This window comes from Danio rerio, chromosome 21, assembly GCF_052040795.2.
Source record: "Danio rerio strain M-AB ecotype USA chromosome 21, GRCz13ab, whole genome shotgun sequence".
Lineage (NCBI taxonomy): Eukaryota > Metazoa > Chordata > Actinopteri > Cypriniformes > Danionidae > Danio > Danio rerio.
The window spans coordinates 2150001-2167764 of NC_141041.1; the positions used below are offsets into that span (position 1 = coordinate 2150001).

Here is a 17764-nt window from a genome sequence, read left to right on the forward strand (position 1 = left end):
GCTGTCTCATGGCTTTTATTTCACCCACAAATACATCATCGTTTGTAGAAAAAACTATTCTCAAAGTACATTTTGCATTAAAAATGTATATTTAAAATCAGTTTTTGTCCAAAAGTTTGAATTTACAATAAAGAATGAATGAACAATCAATATTTCACCCACAATTATTATACAAAAAACAAATACATAATTCTTCAAAAAAGCATTAAATTAAGTTAATGCAAACAAACAACAAAACAATTAGTAATTTTTTTTTATTATAATATAAGCTCGCTTAGTGTTATTTTTCCAATTTAAAATGTTTTTTTTTAATAAATTTATTAGACTTTTATTGATTTAGATAGTTTTGTCATTTTAATTAAATTCGGTTTATTTTTTTATGTTTTTATTTAATTTCATTGATTTAAAGCAATAACGTGATTAATTTTTATTATCTAATTTAGCTTTTCCAGTATAGTGCATCTTGATTTAAGAATATTTCAATATTTGAATTGGAAAACAGGACTCTAAAAAAAATGTTGGGTTGTTGTAACTTAAATGTTGGGTCAAATATGAGCCCAAATTATTATTTTTATTTAATGAAAATATATATTTTTAAAAAATCATTGAAATTTAAATTTAAATGACGTTTTTAAGCCAACGATTTGAGTTTTAAATATTTGACCCAAAGTTGGGTTATTTCTTTTTCAGTTTAAATTACATGCTTCACTCAATGGTTGGGTTTGTCCATATTTGACCCAGAGTTTGGCAAACTTTTTAAACTGAATTTAAGTGACATTTTTTTAACTTTATGATTGGGTTTTTTGCTATTCGACCCAACATTTTTTTAATATAACATTTTAATGACACTTTTTTTTTTTTTTTTTACCTCAACTGTTGTGGTTTTCAACCAAATGATTGGGTTTTTTAGAATTTCACTCAAAGTTTGTCCATATTTGATCCAAAGTTCAGATCATATTTTTAAATTACATTTTAATTAGATTTTTAACCCAACTATTAGGTTTTTCGTTTTTTGACCCGAAGTTTAAAAAAAATGATTTATTTTTTTTTATAACATTTAAATGACACATTTTACTTCAGCTGTTGGGTTTTTCAATATTTGAACCAAACTTTAGTTGTTTCTTTATTAATTTTAAATTACATTCTTTAACCTAACGGTTGGGTTTGTCCATATGTGACCCAAACTTTGGCCAATTTTTAAAACTAAATGTAAATGGTAAATGACATTTTTAACCCGTTTTTTTTTTTTTTTTTTTTATAAAATTTAAATTACAGTTTTTAGCTCAACTCTTAGGTTTTTCAATATTTGACTCAAAGTTTAAATTTTTTGTTCAATTTGACCCAAAGTTTGGCAAATTTTTAAACTAAATTTAAATTCCATATTTTAACCCAATGATTGTATTTTTTTTTTTGCTATTTGACCCAAAGTTTTATATATATTCAAATCTCAACTGTTGTTTTTTTCTCAATATTTAACTGTTTATTTATTTTTTTTATTTAAAATTAATTTTGTAACCAAGCGGTTGGGTTTTTCCCAATGATTGTTTTTTCTTTTGCTATTTGACCGAAGGTTTTTATATATATTAAAATCTCAACAGTATTTTCTTCTTCAATATTTGACAAAGTTTGTTTATTTATTTATTTATTTTTATTTAAAATGAATTTCGTAACCAAAAGGTTGGGTTTTTCACTATTTGACCCAAAGTTTGGTTATTTTTTAAATGAAATTGAAACGTCATTTTGAACCCAATAGTTGGGATTATCCATATTTGACCCAAAGTTCGATTTATTTTTCACAATTCAATTTAAATGAAAATTTTACCTCAACAGTTGGGTTTGTCTATATTTCATGCAGTGTTGGGTTACATTTTTCAGTTCAATTTAAATGACACTTCTTTTTTTTTTTTTTTTTTTTTTAACTCAGTGGCTGTTTTTTATATTCGACTAAACATTGAGTTAAAAACATCCCAGCATTTTCTAGAGTCAACACAACAGCACTGAAGAAGAACATCAGTTGAGCAGGATTTGCTATGTTAACTTAATTTCTCGTCACCAAATTATACTTTCCTCCTCCTTTGTTTATTTCTGGGTGAAATACAGCTCTGTTTGTGACTCTTTGTTAAACGTCTTGTTTTCATGCTGGGCTGCCTTACAGATTCCTCTCTTGGTCTGCTTTTTCTGCTGTAGTTTGACACTGAAAACAGACTTTTGTCTTGTATTTTTTATTAAACGAAGGTGAAATCCTGCGCTTTGGTTAAAGAGAAAACACTGAATGAAATGCTTCCAACAGAGACTGAAACGCGAGCATCCTCCAGCTCATTTTTATCTGTGGGTTATTTGTGTGTGTTTTTGTGTGAGAAGAGAAAAAACTGCACAAATGTTTCTGAAGTGTTTGTGTCCTCATGTTGAAGAGCTGGATGTGATTATTCTCAGTCCTGTACATACTGAACAAATATGTGTTCACTGGAAATAAAATGATTTGCTGAAATATTCACTGGCTTCTAGAGTTATTAATGAGAATGTTCATCATTGTGGTTCTGTGTACACTCTAAAAAATGCTTTGCTGTTGTCAACCAAGGTTGGGTCAGATATAGTTTTATTCTATATTTGAAATATGACGTTATTGAGAATTAAATAATATAGTATTAAATATGGAATAATTAAATTATTAAGCAATTAAGTTGCATAAGTTCATAATTTAAATTTTAATGTTAAATTTGCACAATAAAAATAATATAATATAATAAAAAAATATCAAATATTACTTAGAAATGTGAAAATATTGTGCTGATATTCTGTAATATGAGCTCTCATTCAGCCTCTTTACCCTTGTGTATTACTCCACTCATAGAGTGACAGTAGATACTACAGTTTGACCACAGTTTGATAAATATTGCAGCTGGTGGACAACATCATGTGCTGCTGAGGCTTTTTTTAGGAGGATCTATGCAGTTCATTTAAAAGGATAGTGTCTATTTTAAATATTCATTATTTCGGAGATTCAACACATCAGCTGCCGTTAGTCTGTCATACTGAGCAGAGCAAAGACCAACCCAGGCTCATTGTGGAAACGTAGCCCCGCGGACGTTTCTGGAAGCTGCAAAATACGTCCTGGGAGGTGCGTATTTGTGCAGTTTTTGTTTTCGCGAATCCACAAGAGGCCACTGTGCTGTGGTTTTTCGCGTCTCGAACGCCTCTCGGGAGCGAGCGCGGTTCGCAGCTGCGCTGTTCTCGCGCGAAAAGCCACTGGAGGCCGCTGTTGAGCGACCGACTGGCTGATTGACTGAACGATCGACTGGGTGGTCGACCCAGCCGCCCTCCTCCTTCCCTAAACCTAAGCAACGATTTCCAAAAGCCGTCCAGAAAAAAAAAGCAAAAGCTCTCATCCGATTTTGACTGTGTTATCGGATTTCGCCGCATTCTTGCCCCGTCACGAACTCGTTCACTTTTATTTTTTGGATTCAGTTTTCCATCTTATCTGATTTCTGAAACCGCTTTTCCCCGGACTCGAACCTGGTTGTCGCCGCGGCCGGCTCCTCCTCCTCCGTGGCTCCGCTCCAGCGACATAACACTGTGAGCTAAGCGGACAAACTGGTTGCTGCGGGAAAGCCCTCCACATGGAGGTGAGTGAGCCGTCGCAGCCGGCGAGCGAGCGAGCGCGAAGAAGAGGAGCGGCGTCACACCGCCCCGTTGCGTGCGCTTGAAAAAAACAATTGCAGCCATACGTACCTCCGACGTAAATCGCGGTCTCCAGAAACGTCCGCGGGGCTACGTTTTCAGAATGAGCTTGGGTTGGCAAAGACGGTTGACATTCTGCCACAAGAGGGCGACAGAGACCGCATAATAACCCCTTAGAGGAGAAGAACTTCAAAACTCCAGCTGATCAAATCATTATTAAACAGGTCAGTGACACTCTAAGTTGATCTCTCTCTTGTGTATGCTGTAGTGCTGTAATTAAACCATAGTAATCTGCTAGTGTTTGCTTTGCTTCGGCAAGTGCCAAAAACAGCCACATCGCACTGCTACTCATGTGATATTGTTCACCTACAGTTGAAGTCAGAATTATTAGCGCCCCTAAGATTTTTTTCAGCACATTTCTAATCATAATAGTGTTAATAACTCATCTCTAATAACTGATTTATTTTCTCTTTGTCATGATGACAGTAAATAATATTAGACTAGATATTCTTCAAGACACTTCTATACAGCTTAAAGTGACATTTAAAGGCTTAACTAGGGTAATTAGGGTAACTAGGCAGGTTAGGGTAATTAGGCAAGTTATTGTATAACGATGGTTTGTTCTGTAGACTATCAGAAAAATATATAGCTTAAAGGGGCTAATAATATTGACCTTAAATGGTATGTACATATATACATAGTTTTATAAAGTTATTGTTTTTAATGTCTTATTTCCAAAGAAGGGTTATTAGTAAAGTATACACTCTAAAACAAAATGCTGGGTTGTTGTAAACCAACATTGGGTAAGGTATAATTTTATTAAATATTTTTAAATATCATTTTGTATAGAAATAAATAATAGAACAAAAATATGGAATAATGAACTTATTAAAAATTAACTAATGCAAGTTCATAAATAAATGTCCACTCATCATATTATTAAACTGTTAAAAAATATTTTATTAAATAAAATATTATTTAGATATGTAAAATATATACATTGTAGGAAAGTATAGGTAATGGAATATATTGTAAATAAAACAAACATTTCTTTGATCTACAGTTTTAGGAAAAATAGATTAAAAGTTATGTAATGGGTATTTAATAATATTTTCTTCACAACTTTTTTTTTAATATCTGCATTGCAATAGAATTTTTCAAAGTTGTGAATAAAATTTGTTTTGTGTTCTATTTAAAACTCCGAAAAGCTTTTATTTTACATTCTACGTGCCTAGAAAAGTGTAAAAAAAAAAAATATATATATATATATATATATAAAATTCTGACTTCAACTGTGTATATATATATATATATATATATATATATATATATATATATATATATATATAGTTTCTGCATTTAAATGTCAAGTTTAATTAAATGTTTTAGAACTCTTTGTGAAATTTCTAGCAATTTCTAAATCAAACAAAAATTCAATTAATGCTCATAATTATAACTCATAACAGATTGGTAAATATATTTAAAATCTTCTTTCATTGTTATATCAATGCCATCACTCTGAGCATTTGAAATCCGGTTATTAGAAATAAATCTGATATTAATAAACACCATAATAAATGAGCTTTTAAGGACTTTCACTGAAGCAAATGTAGTTTGGTCATCAAACTGTCAAAACTGTCTTCATACAGCTCAGAGTTTTAAAGGCGACTCTTCAGTGTGTTTGCATGGATTTTTCTGTTAAGTTGCCCTTTTCTACCTCTTGAATGGCAGCTGTCAGCGTGTGTGTGTGTGTGTGAAGGATTTCTTAATGTCACTCTTTATCTGTTCGCTTTATCCTTCACGCATGTAATGAAAAGCCAAATGTCAGCTGATAAAACCTGAACGTGAACATTTACAGCACACACACACACACACACACACACGTTCAGCTGCAGGCCACAACTGTATAGTTACATGATTTATAATTAAAGGTACAGTTCACAAAGAAATAACATTTACTCTCTGTTTACTCACTCTTAAGGACGGAACTGTGGCACAGTGGTTAGCGCTGTCACCTCACAGCAAGAAGGCCGCTGGTTCGAGTCCCGAAAAATCTGGTTTTACTTTTTAAATTAAGATGATTTAGAAAAACTTCATTTTGACATGTTGCTTCCTAAAACAAGACAATGTTTCTTGCTTGACTAGAAAATGCTTCTTTATTTTAGATTTTTGAACTTGAAACGAGACAAAAACTCCTAATAAGAGCAGCATTTTTCAAATCTACTTCTCTTACTCAAACTTTTTGTCTTGTTTTCTTGTTCAAACGTCCTGAAATTCTGGAATCAAGAAGAGTTTTGTGAAAATTTCAAGGTAAAGGCACTTTTAGACATATGTTTTCTGAGAAAAATGGAGATTTTTATTTTTTATTTTAAATTTGACACATCAGGATTTTTGAAATATGGTGAAGATCTGTCAATTTACAGCAATGGATTTTAAATGTAATGTAAAAATGTAAAATAACAGCAGAAAACAAGTAACTCAGAAAGGCCATTATTTATATATATATATATATATATATATATATATATATATATATATATATATATATATATATATATATATATATATATATATATATATATATATATATAATTTTTTTATGTATATAATTTATGTTGAATTTGACATATTTTTGCTGTATTTTGAAGTATGGTAAAACTTGAGTATTGAGTATCAGAGAACAGAGCAAAGCAATATTAATGACATTGAAATATCAGCGAAGAAGACATCAGATATTGAGTGAATGCACTGCAGAACAGGCTTTATACTTTGTTTCTTGTTCAAATGTTCTGAAATTCTAGTCAAAATTAAGTATTTTTTCTTAAAACAACCAAATAATCTGCCAATGGTGTATAAGTGGAATAATCTGGTTTTACTTGTTAAATTAAGATGATTTTTGCTCACCACTTTTGCAGATTATTTTGCTTATTTTAATGAAAAACTCACCTCATTTTGACATGTTGCTTCCTAAAACAAGACAATATTTCCTGCTTGACTATGGAAAATGCTTCTTTTAATTTTTATGTTATTTAATTTTTTTAGATTAGTTTTTGGATTTTTGGATTTGATATGACTTGTTTGGACTTGGACTTGTTTTCTACAATGCTCGTCTCCAAAAATAAAAAGTTTGGGTCTGTTGTGGACAAACATAAATGTTGGGTTAAAAATCTTATAGAAGTATTTCACACAACAGTTGAGTTTGTCCACATACTCGACTCAATATTAAACTGAATCAGCCTTGCATTTTAGGACAACATATATTCAAATATGCAAATGGGGTATTGCTTAATTAAATATGGGCTGATTTGCATATATTTCCAGCAGAAAAAATAATAACTGACCAATAATATAAAGAATATTTAAACAATTTTTATGATTATTTTTGACAAGCTTTTGTCTTGTTTTCTTGTTCAAATGTCCTGAAATTCTGGAATCAAGAAGAGTTATGTGAACAGTTCAAGTTAAAGGCAACTTTAGAAAAATGTTTTCTGAGGAAAAGGATGACGTGTTCAATACTTATTTAATCCTTAATTTACTTGTTTAACTATAAAATTAATTCATTCATTTTCCTTCAGCTTAGTCCCTTTATTCGCCACAGTGGAATGAACCGCCAACTATTCTAGCATATGTTCTATACAGCAGATAGCCTATAAAAAGTCCAGCCTGATCTCACTAGGAAGCCTAAGTATTTTATGTTTTGTCAGTTTAGTGGTTAATTCGTACAAATTCGTAAAGTTCAGTCGTGTGAAAATGTACGATTTTAGAAAGGAGGCGTGGCACCTAACCCCACCCCTAACCCAAACTGTCATTAGGTGATGAGCAAATCGTACTAAATTGTACTAATTAGATTGTATGAATTCATATGAATTAGCCACTAAATCAAAAAGTGACGAATTGCCGTGAGATTGCGTTGAAAAAGACCTCTACAACTATTAAATGTCCACTGAAAGATTGATGTCTGTTGTACTTGTGAGAAAAACATGATCAAAATGATCAATGTTGTGTTTCTGTGTGTGGAAATGTCCTCAAATACGGTCAATAAATATACAAAACACAATCTTGGGACATTTCAATGTTTTAAATAAACACTAAAGCTGTGAGATCTGAAACAATGCAAGATTTCCATCATAAGACTTTATTGTTGATTAATGAAACGTGTGTTCACGGGGATAAAATCACTGGTTCTCTTTATTTATGGTCAAACATTTGGTGGAAGAACATGTACTTTTGTTCAGAAGGTTGCAAAAGATGTCGATCATGAATGCAAAACTAAAACATTTCATCAATTTCTCTTGATTCCAACAACAAAATCCACATTGTTTTTTTTTTTTTACATGAATACAATGATTGAACAAACCAAGAATGAGGAAACAAACAAAAGTAATCCTTTTAAAACTCAATTTAAAAAGCAGATCTTTGGGATTCAGTCCATAAATATCCTGCATTTGCTTAGAACAGTTTTACGCAATCTTTGGAACTGATTGAAAACACAAAGACGATTCAACAACGGCTGAAACACTGAAAGAGTTGAGCGTTTTACATTAGTAGTAGATTGTCTGGTACATTTCATCCCATGACAGAACTGTTTTTGCATGTTTATTAGGACAAGATTGACACAAGTTGTGATTCAATATCGTCAAAACACAGTTTAAATCCAATTTCAGGAGTCGCTGTTGAGTTTCTGGAGAGAATGAACGATTAACAGTCATTGCACGCTTGATCGGAAACATTGAGTTTCTGATCAAATGCACGATGTTTCTATACACATCTGAGCTGAACGCTTTAAAAATGAGGCTAACATGCAAGAAAATAAAGTCGACGAAACGGATCCAGAACTTAAATGCGTTTAACAGACGATGCATTACAGGCTAGCTACAGTCATGCAGAAATCAAGCGTTGAATGACAGCTGCAATGCTACATTTTCACAGGGAACGAAAAGATGGACGGTGTAAGTAAAGTCGACTGTACAACAAATGTGACGGGAGAAAAAAACAACTGTAAACTCTGAGCTCATTCTAGCAAAACCAATCCAAAAAATAGCAGAAAAATAAACCATAAAATAAGTTGCATTCAATTAAATAAAGAGAGAGAGAGAAAGAAAAAGACAAGCATTGTGTTTTCGGTAAGCAAATCTCAGCTATTACAAAAAAATAAAAATAAATCACAACTTATGATGTATGAAGCTTTTTTTTTTTCTTTTTCTTCTTGGTTTGTCTTAAGTCACAGTTACTAAAAAATAAGAGTAAGTGAATAATTTAATACATACGCTATAATAACAATACCCTAACACTATCTTCTATGAGGTATATCCGAGAAAAATTTGGTAAGAAAAGCGCGGTCTGCGTTCTCGACATGCTCCGGGTTTTGTTTTTCTCTTTTGTTTCTCGTTTAAAGCTTTGCAACCATTCACAGGAGAGGGAAAAGAAGCCTTTGGTATAGTTTTTGTCTGCGTGTTCTTTGCAGGATTGCATTGCAAAGCATCGTTTAAAACCGTCGCAGGTTTTTCCTGTCGCTGAGGTACGAACTGAAGGAGAAACAGAGGTCGAAACATCGCTTTGGTTCAAGCAAGGCACTCATCCAACGATATCTCATACTTTGCAACAAAAGCGCTTTCTATGTCTTCGTCGGGAGGTATAAAATAAATAAATAAATATTAAAAAGTTGGAAGTATTTTTTTAATGCAGTTTTGGTTCAGTCAAATCAATGCAACTTCGACTTTTAACTAAAAACCTGATTTTTTTTTTTCATCGTAAATGCTACGAATATTAATTTGATTGATTAAAATGTACTATTTATAAATGTTTTAGTTTTCCAACATGAGGGATTGATGTATGACCTGTGGCAGATTAAATAAATAGCATTGCATCTGCCGCTTGTGTCTTTAGCTTGTGACGACAGGCGCTTTTTCCTGAAAATCATCCCGGACGAGCCCCCGCTTTGGTTTGCCGTGAGATGATTTGGTTTGTTCTTTGGTTTAAAGTTCGTCCCGCACAGAAACACCAATGTTGTTGTTTTTAATCTAAATCTTTGAACTAAATGCCTGCAAGTTTGGGATATTTCTAATTAATAAAATTTGCCACCGTAGTTTTATCGTTATGTAAACACTTTGATAAAAACTAAGTTTAGCATTTGCTTAAAAAGTGATCAGTTTATCATCTTCAATGAATTTCTATTCATTTTTTATTAACATCTACATAACTATGTATGTATTTTAGTACTTCTTAACTATGTTTGATTGATTGTATAATTCTTGTATTGTTTTTTTTTTATGCTGTTCAGGGACAACAAATGAAAAATAGCCTTCTGGCTAATTCTGCATTTGCAGAAATGCTAATTAGTGTACACTGTCCCTGCCAAATAAACAAAAATAAAAAAAACAATAGAATTTTTACTCTGATCAATTTCAAACTCAATTACAGACCTCGGGTGATACAAAACACAAACGTTTCGGCACAATGCCTTCCTCAGTGTGTGAAAATAAATAACTGTACGAGCAATTATGTAATGAGTGCGAATCATGACCTTTTGAGCAATATTATTGACAATATTCACGTACTGAAAAAAGGTAAAAGCACGAGCGCGCAGGGCAAACTTCATTACTCTACACACAATTACAGAGATATTGTAAATAATGCATTGCACTAAAAAAAATAAAGTTAAAAATGTGAAATAGCACTTTCCTGCAATTTAAATAAATAAATAAAACCTTTAAAAAATCTATAAGTTTGTAAGTCTGAAGTGGCCTTTAATTAGAACTCTTTAGAAACATTTGAAAAATATATATATATGGTCACACTTCACAATAAGGTTTCGTCTGGAAGCCAGACGTGGCCCAGTCATGTACCCTAATACACTGTGGCATGTGGGCTAAGCAAAAGTTGACTGTGCGGGCCAGAGATATTTTGCTATGTGGGATGTTTTACACAGTGGATGCCCTTCCAGCTGCAACCCAGTACTGGGAAACACCCCCACACACACACACTACAGCCAATGTAGTTCATCAATTCCCCAATAGCGCAAGTGTTTGGACTGTGAGGTAGAACGGAGCACCCGGAGGAAACCCACACCAACACGGGGAGAACATGCAAACTCCACACAAACATGCCAGCTGGATCAGCCAGGACTAAAACCAGCGGCTTTCTTGCTGTGCCGCCCCTACACCACTATTTTTTAGTGTTTAAATTTAGAAATTAACGCGATGCATGACTGAAAATACTGCACGTTTGTCGACAACAAAGCTTCAATGTTTCTGTGCTGGACGTTTCATTGCTGGCCATGTGTTGTTTTCATTTATGCATCTTTTACATTCTGACTCCTAAGACACGATCAGATCCACACGGCACATATAAAAAAAAAAAAACAAACAAACTGAAATCTCCAGCTGGACGCCGTTCGCTCCATTGCACTTATTTTTCCGAGGAGAGAAGAACACCCGAGTCCGAAAAGAGAGAGAAGAAAGAACAGAACGAGAGCGTGGAAAACACCAGAACATCCAGAGCATGCCGCGAGAAGCGCAGACCGCACTCGAGAAGAGAAAAGAAATCTTTGGTATCTTTGGTTTTCATCATCAACACGATTAAAATTACAAATGGAAAATTCAGTGAGGTAGCCTCTGTGGTTCTCACTATAGAGATAGAAAGACTTTTATACACACACACACAAGTCAGTCTTGGAAGCAGCTTCTTCTAGTTTTTTTTTTTAAGGGATTTTCCTCTGTCCTTCTACGAGTGAAGCGATGAACAAACGGCCTCTCAGCGTCCGTGGGGTTTGTTTTGATCTTTGGTGTATCTTGCGTTGAATATCTCCGTTTAACGTGTGGCCTCTTGTACCATCTCCAAAATATATACTTGTATTCGCAATCGCAAGTGTCCTTCAGGAGAGATTGTTTCCTTTTGAAAGGACGAGCAAAATCAAAAACACACACAAACATACATTACAGATAAAAACCCGATCCAGAATCATTCGTGGAAAAATACACAGTTGCCTTCATTTTTTATTTCAAGTGGAATCAAATGAAACTTAAAGGGATAGCTCACTTCAAAACGTTGATTCCTTCGTCGTTTATTCAGGTTTAAAACCTACACTGAAACAAAGATGTCTGCAAAACTGTTGCAAACAATTGTATACAAACTAAATAACATTTAGTAATGTTAACTTAATTTGTTTAAATTCAGCCTAAATGAATTGTTTATAATCCCTTAACTCAGGAGTCACCAATCTCGGTCCTAGAGGGCCGGTGTCCCTGCAGGGTTTAGCTCCAACGTGCCTCAACACACCTCAAGTATACCTACAGTAGTAAGACCTTGATTGGGTTGTTCAGGTGTGTTTGATTAGGGTTGGAGCTAAGATCTGCAGGACACCGGACCTCCAGGAATAAGTTTGGTGCCCTCTGCCTTAACTTAAAGGATTTGAGTAAATCCAAGGAGTCATCTTTGAGTAATTTTTGTTCAGTGTACACTCAAACAATGACGTTTGCTGTTTGTTCAAGCTACTAATTTAAAATGAGTTGAATCAACACGAATCTTGAGGTTTTTTAGTGGACAACTTAATTGTTTTATGTTCAATACACCTTAAATTTGTAAAAACAATTCGGTTAACTTGTGACTTGTGTTGGGACAGCATTGAAGAATTGTGTCAAACCCTGCTTTTTTTTTTTTTTTTTTTACAGTTTGTTCAAACTACTTATTTAAAATAATTAAAATCAACACAAATCTTGAGGTTTTTTTTAGATAACTTAATTGTTTTATGTTCAGTCCACTTAAATTAGTAAAAACACTTGTGTTGGGACAACATGGACACCTTGTGTGAAACCCTGCATTTTTTTACAGTAAACACACACACAATTAAGTTTGCTGTTTGATCAAGCTACTTGTTTAAAATAAGTTGAATCAACACAATTCTTGAGGTTATTTGGGGACAATTTGATTGTTTTTACAAATGTAAGTGGATTGAACATAAAAGAATTAATTTGTCACAAAAAAACTTAAGATTTGTTGTTTCAACTTATTTTAAATAGGTAGTTTGAACAAACAGTGTACACTGTAAAAAATAAATAAAAAAAAGCAGGGTTTCACACAATTCTTCCATGTTGTCCCAACACAAATCCCAAGTTAACTGAATTGTTCTTACAAATTTAAGTAGACTGAAAATAAAAGAATTCAGTTAACTTGTGATTATTGTTGGGACAACATGAAATAATTGTGTAAAACCCTGCTTTTTTTTTTTTTTACAGTGAACACTCAAAAAAATAAGTTTGCTGTTTGTTCAAGCTACTTATTTAAAATGAGTTGAATCAACACAATTCTTGAGTTTTTTTGTGGACAACTTAATTCTTTTATGTTCATCCACTTAAATTTGTAAAAACAATTAAGTTAACTTGTGATTTGGGTTGGAACAAGATGAAAGAATTGTGTGAAACCCTGCTTTTTTATTTATTTATTTATTTTTTTACAGTTTACACTGTTTGTTCAAACTACTTATTTAAAATGAGTTAAAACTACAATTCTTGAGGTTTTTTGGGGACAACTTAATTGTTTTTACAAATTTAAGTGGATTGAACATAAAAGAATTGTCACAAAAACCTCAAGAATTGTTGTTTCAGCTCATTTTAAATTAGTTTAAACAAACAGTGTACACTGTAAAAAAAAATGCAGGGTTTCACACATTTTGTTTTGTTGTCCCAACACAAATCACAATTAAATTTTTGGGACAACTTAATTGTTTTATGTTCAATCCACTTAAATTAGTAAAAATAAAAACTTGTAAATTGTGTTGGGACAACATGAAATAATTGTGTGACACCCTGCATTTTTTAACAGTGAACACTCAAATTAAGTTTGCTATTTAATCAAGCTACTTATTTAAAATGAGTTGAATCAACACAATTCTTGAGTTTTTTTTGTGGACAACTTAATTCTTTTATGTTCATCCACTTAAATTTATAAAAACAATTAAGTTAACTTGTGATTGGGGTTGGAACAAGATGAAAGAATTGTGTGAAACCCTGCATTTTTTACAGTTTACACTGTTTGTTCAAACTACTTACTTAAAATGAGTTAAAACTACAATTCTTAAGTTTTTTTGGGGACAACTTAATTGTTTTTACAAAATTGAGTGGATTGAACATAAAATAATTAAGTTAACTTGTGATTTGTGTTAGGATAACATGGAAGAATGGTGTGAAACCCTGCTTTTTTACAGTGTACACTGTTACAACTACTTATCTAAAATGAGTTGAATCAACAAAAACCTTGTGTTTTTTATGGACAACTCCTCTGTTTTATGTTCAGTCCACTTAAATTTGTAAAAACAATTCAGTTAACTTGTGATTTGTGTTAGGACAACATGGAAGAATGGTGTGAAACCCTGCTTTTTTAACAGAGTACACTGTTTGTTCAAACTACTTATTTAAAATAAGTTGAAACAGCAATTCTTGAGATTTTTGGGACAACAATTGCTTTATGTTCAATCCACTTAAATTAGTAAAAAAAAAAACTGTAATTTGTGTTGGGACAACAAGAAAGATTTGTGTGAAACCCTGTATTTTGTACAGTGTACACTCAAAAAATTAAGTTTACTGTTTGTTTAGGCTACTTATTTAAAATTAATAGATTTTTTTTGGGACTTAATTGTTTTATGTTTAATCCACTTAAATTTGTAAAAAAAAAATAAAAAAAAAAAACTTGTGATTTGTGTTGGGAAAACATGAAAGAAGGGTGTGAAACCCTACTTCTTTTTTTTTTTACAGTGTACACTCTAAAAATTGCTGTTTGTTCAAACTACTTATGTAAAATGAGTTGAGTTTTTTGGGACAATTTAATTGCTTTATGTTTAAATTTGTAAGCTAACTTAATTCCTTCATGTTGTCCCAACACAAATCTATTGTGTTCAATATTTTTTAGAGTATTTAGGTTTCTTGAACACAAAAGTAGATATTTCAGTCATTCATTTTCCTTCAGCTTAGTCCCTTGTTTATCAAGGGCCGCCACAGCGGAACGAACCGCCAACTATTCCAGCAAATGTTTTACACAGAGGATGCTCTTTCAGCCACAACCCAGCACTGGGAAATATTTTAGTCAATTATTTTGTTGACTCAGTGGTTAGCACTGTGGCCTCACAGCAAGAAGGTCGCTGTTTCGAGTCCTAGCTGGGCCAGTTGGCATTTCTGTGTGAAAACAGATTTATTAAACAGATATATTTATTAAAATAACATTTTAGTCACCAAACATATTTAGAAACTGAAAGATAATACAATTAAATTCAAGCAAAATATTGGCTCAGTGGTTAGCACTGTCGCCTAACAGCAAGAAAGTTGTTGGTTTGAGTCCTGGCTGGGCCAGGTGGAGTTTGCATGTTCTCCCCGTGTTAGCGTGGGTTTTCTCCAGGTGCTCTGGTTTCCACCACAGTCCAAGCACATGCGCTATAGGGGAATTGATGAACTGAATTGTCTGAAGCGTATGAGTGTGTGTGTGTGTGTGAATGAGTGTGTATGGGAGTTTCCAAGTACTGGACTGCAGCTGGAACGGCATCCGCAGTTTAAAACATACGCTGGGTAAGTTGGCGGTTCATTCCGCTGTGGTGAGCCCTGATGAATAAGGAACTAAGCCGAAGAAAATGAATGTAATTAAACATTAAGGGTTTTGTTTTTAAGACTTTTACAGGAGAATAAATAAGGTAATATTTGTGTGAACTACCCCTTTAAGAGTCATTTTAACATCAACATCTTGTAAAACTTAAAAAAAAAACATAAGTTGGACTTGAAAACATATCTTCATGACTTACTGATCAGATCATTTTTCACAGATAAAATTAAATACACCCTTTGCGTTGCTTTTTAAAGTAAAGCTAACTAATAAATTACCTGCATCTTTGATGCGCTAGTAGTCTTAAATAATCAATTACATCTAATTAAATAAATAATCAATAAAGAAAACGACACAAACTATGCATACTAGTCATAAATAAATACGTCTGATGCTGTCCAACATGCAAGTAAATGTAAACTTTGGCAAGCTAACGGGGAAAACAGGGATTTGGCAATTAAATTAAGCTCAATCATAACAAGAATAAATTACATAAATAAATCACATATTGCAAAATAAAACCATCATCGTCGTACAGAGGCGTTAAGTACTAAGACAAGCAAAGGAAAGCTGCGATCAACGTCTTTGGACTAGAAGCTTTTAAAGAGAGAAACCTAAAGGATAAAGCTATTCGACCTACAGTCTGCAGTTTCCTCTCTAGTGTTTTTTTTTTTTGTGTTTTTCTTTTTATTATTGGCAGATTATTGGCTTTTCAGGTTGGAAATATAGTGTCGTTTTTTGGCGCCAGCTCTCTCAAACATGGGATTTCGGGATGGAGACTAACATAAGAGGAAAACATAATAAAAACGATGCAATTCTTTGGTTTGGTATTGATCTGTTTATGGGATTAAAAGTCAAACTATAGGTGGTTTTATTGGGTTTGCATGTGCGTAAAGGTGTTTATCTTTGGTAAGCCCGTCAGGCTGAGTGACACCTTTAGTTTTAGCTGCAAAAACAGAAGATTTGAAATAAGTAATAAACAATCCCATGTTTGCGGAGGAGGTCGATTGCGGGAAGGGTAATTGCGGCGGGAGTAACTCTTGAATCTTTGGTATTGTAGCTGATGAGGTTTTTGTTGTTCTTTCCATTTTTTTTGGTTTGAAAAAACTGCATAGGCACACATTAAAAGACAATCTTCAGCTTGGTTTTGAGAGACGCATCGTTCTCCGATGTCGCAGGTAAAAGCTCCGTCGCATTAAAACCCTTCCGATCCCATTCTGCTTCCAATGTCTCGATGCAGCAAACGCGGACAAATCCTCCGCGTCACCTGCTGCAGGTTTAGTGTTTGGGTTGTTTCGCTTCCTCTTTGTTGTCCTTTTGCGTAGGTGCAGAAAAGTTTCTTTGGTGTCGATTTGTCAATAAATAGAAAAAGTCTTTCAGTGTCCGTGTTTTTTGTTTTTTTTAGGGGGGGGGTGATCCGTGCTAGAGAATATCTGCTTACCGGCTCAATATATTGGAGATTTGGGAGAGTGGCACTGGTGTGGAGATTGTCCTCTTAAACTCTTTTTAAAGGCCCTGATCACCAGTGCCGAAGTCTGAGAAAAGTGTGTGTGTGTGGGCTTGTTTTTATATCCTAGTGGGGACTTAAAGAGACAGTTCGCTCAAAAATGTGGTTATATTGACTGATCAGTCACTTGTTTAATACTGAACATTGAAAACCATTCGACTTCCATTGTATTTTTTCTTCATACTATTGAAGTCAGTGGCGTTCAGAACTACTTAGAGGTCCAGTGAAAGTCCTTGAAATGTGTATTTTTTTCAGTCGATGTTTGACGTAATCTCAACTGAAACATGAAGAGAGGGCGGGGCAATTAGGTAGCTCCTCCCCTTTAATATAAAAACAACCAATAGAGTTTGGTTTTTTCGCACAGCTTTGCCTGTGAGAGTGTATCAGCTCAAGCGATTCAAATAACCAGCCAATGAGAAGAAGGGGGCGGGGCGTGTGAGAAACTAGAGAGCATTTTGATTGGTCAGGAGATCTGATGACAACAAAAAATAATCGTTGATCCATTTAAGCGACAAACTTTGAACGTTTATATCAGGTTTATATCATATAAACATAAATTTTGTCGCTTTTTAAAGCACAATTGCTTTATGCTAACATATCAAAAAAATTATTTTAATTTCACGGGACCTTTAAGTTAAAATTATAACCGTTTTTATATACATCAACATTTTTGAGTGTACTGTCACTTTAAATCTGAACACACGCAGACTTGTGGGGACCTAAATTGAGGTCTTTATGATGTAAGCACGCTTCTATATTACCCATAATTATGTATCTCTGCAATTAAATAAAAAACAAATGCAGATTATTACTTCGTTTTATGAGTGTTGGCTAAATTTAAACTTTAATGTAGTGGCTTATTTGTATGATGTCATTCATAAATTGTATTACGATTTGCTCATCCACCAATGAGGTGAGTTTAGGGGCGTGGTTTTGGTGCCAAAAATTTCACACAAATCAGCCACTAAACACAAAATAGTCACATTTCTTTGTGAG

The 17764-nt window shown here is 33.3% G+C and overlaps 1 protein-coding gene and 1 long non-coding RNA gene across 2 annotated transcripts in view; both read left to right on the forward strand.

The window, feature by feature from the left end:
* Positions 1–2490, forward strand: part of fech (ferrochelatase) — a 31501-nt gene extending 29011 nt beyond the window's left edge. Inside the window, exon 12 of the mRNA XM_087300234.1 lies at positions 1925–2490. The gene's annotated coding sequence lies outside the window, so the exon portion shown is untranslated. The remainder of the gene's footprint in view (positions 1–1924) is intronic.
* The window catches only part of LOC147838686 (uncharacterized), a 1589207-nt gene that overhangs the window by 60006 nt on the left and 1511437 nt on the right, over positions 1–17764 (forward strand). The window lies entirely within an intron of this gene.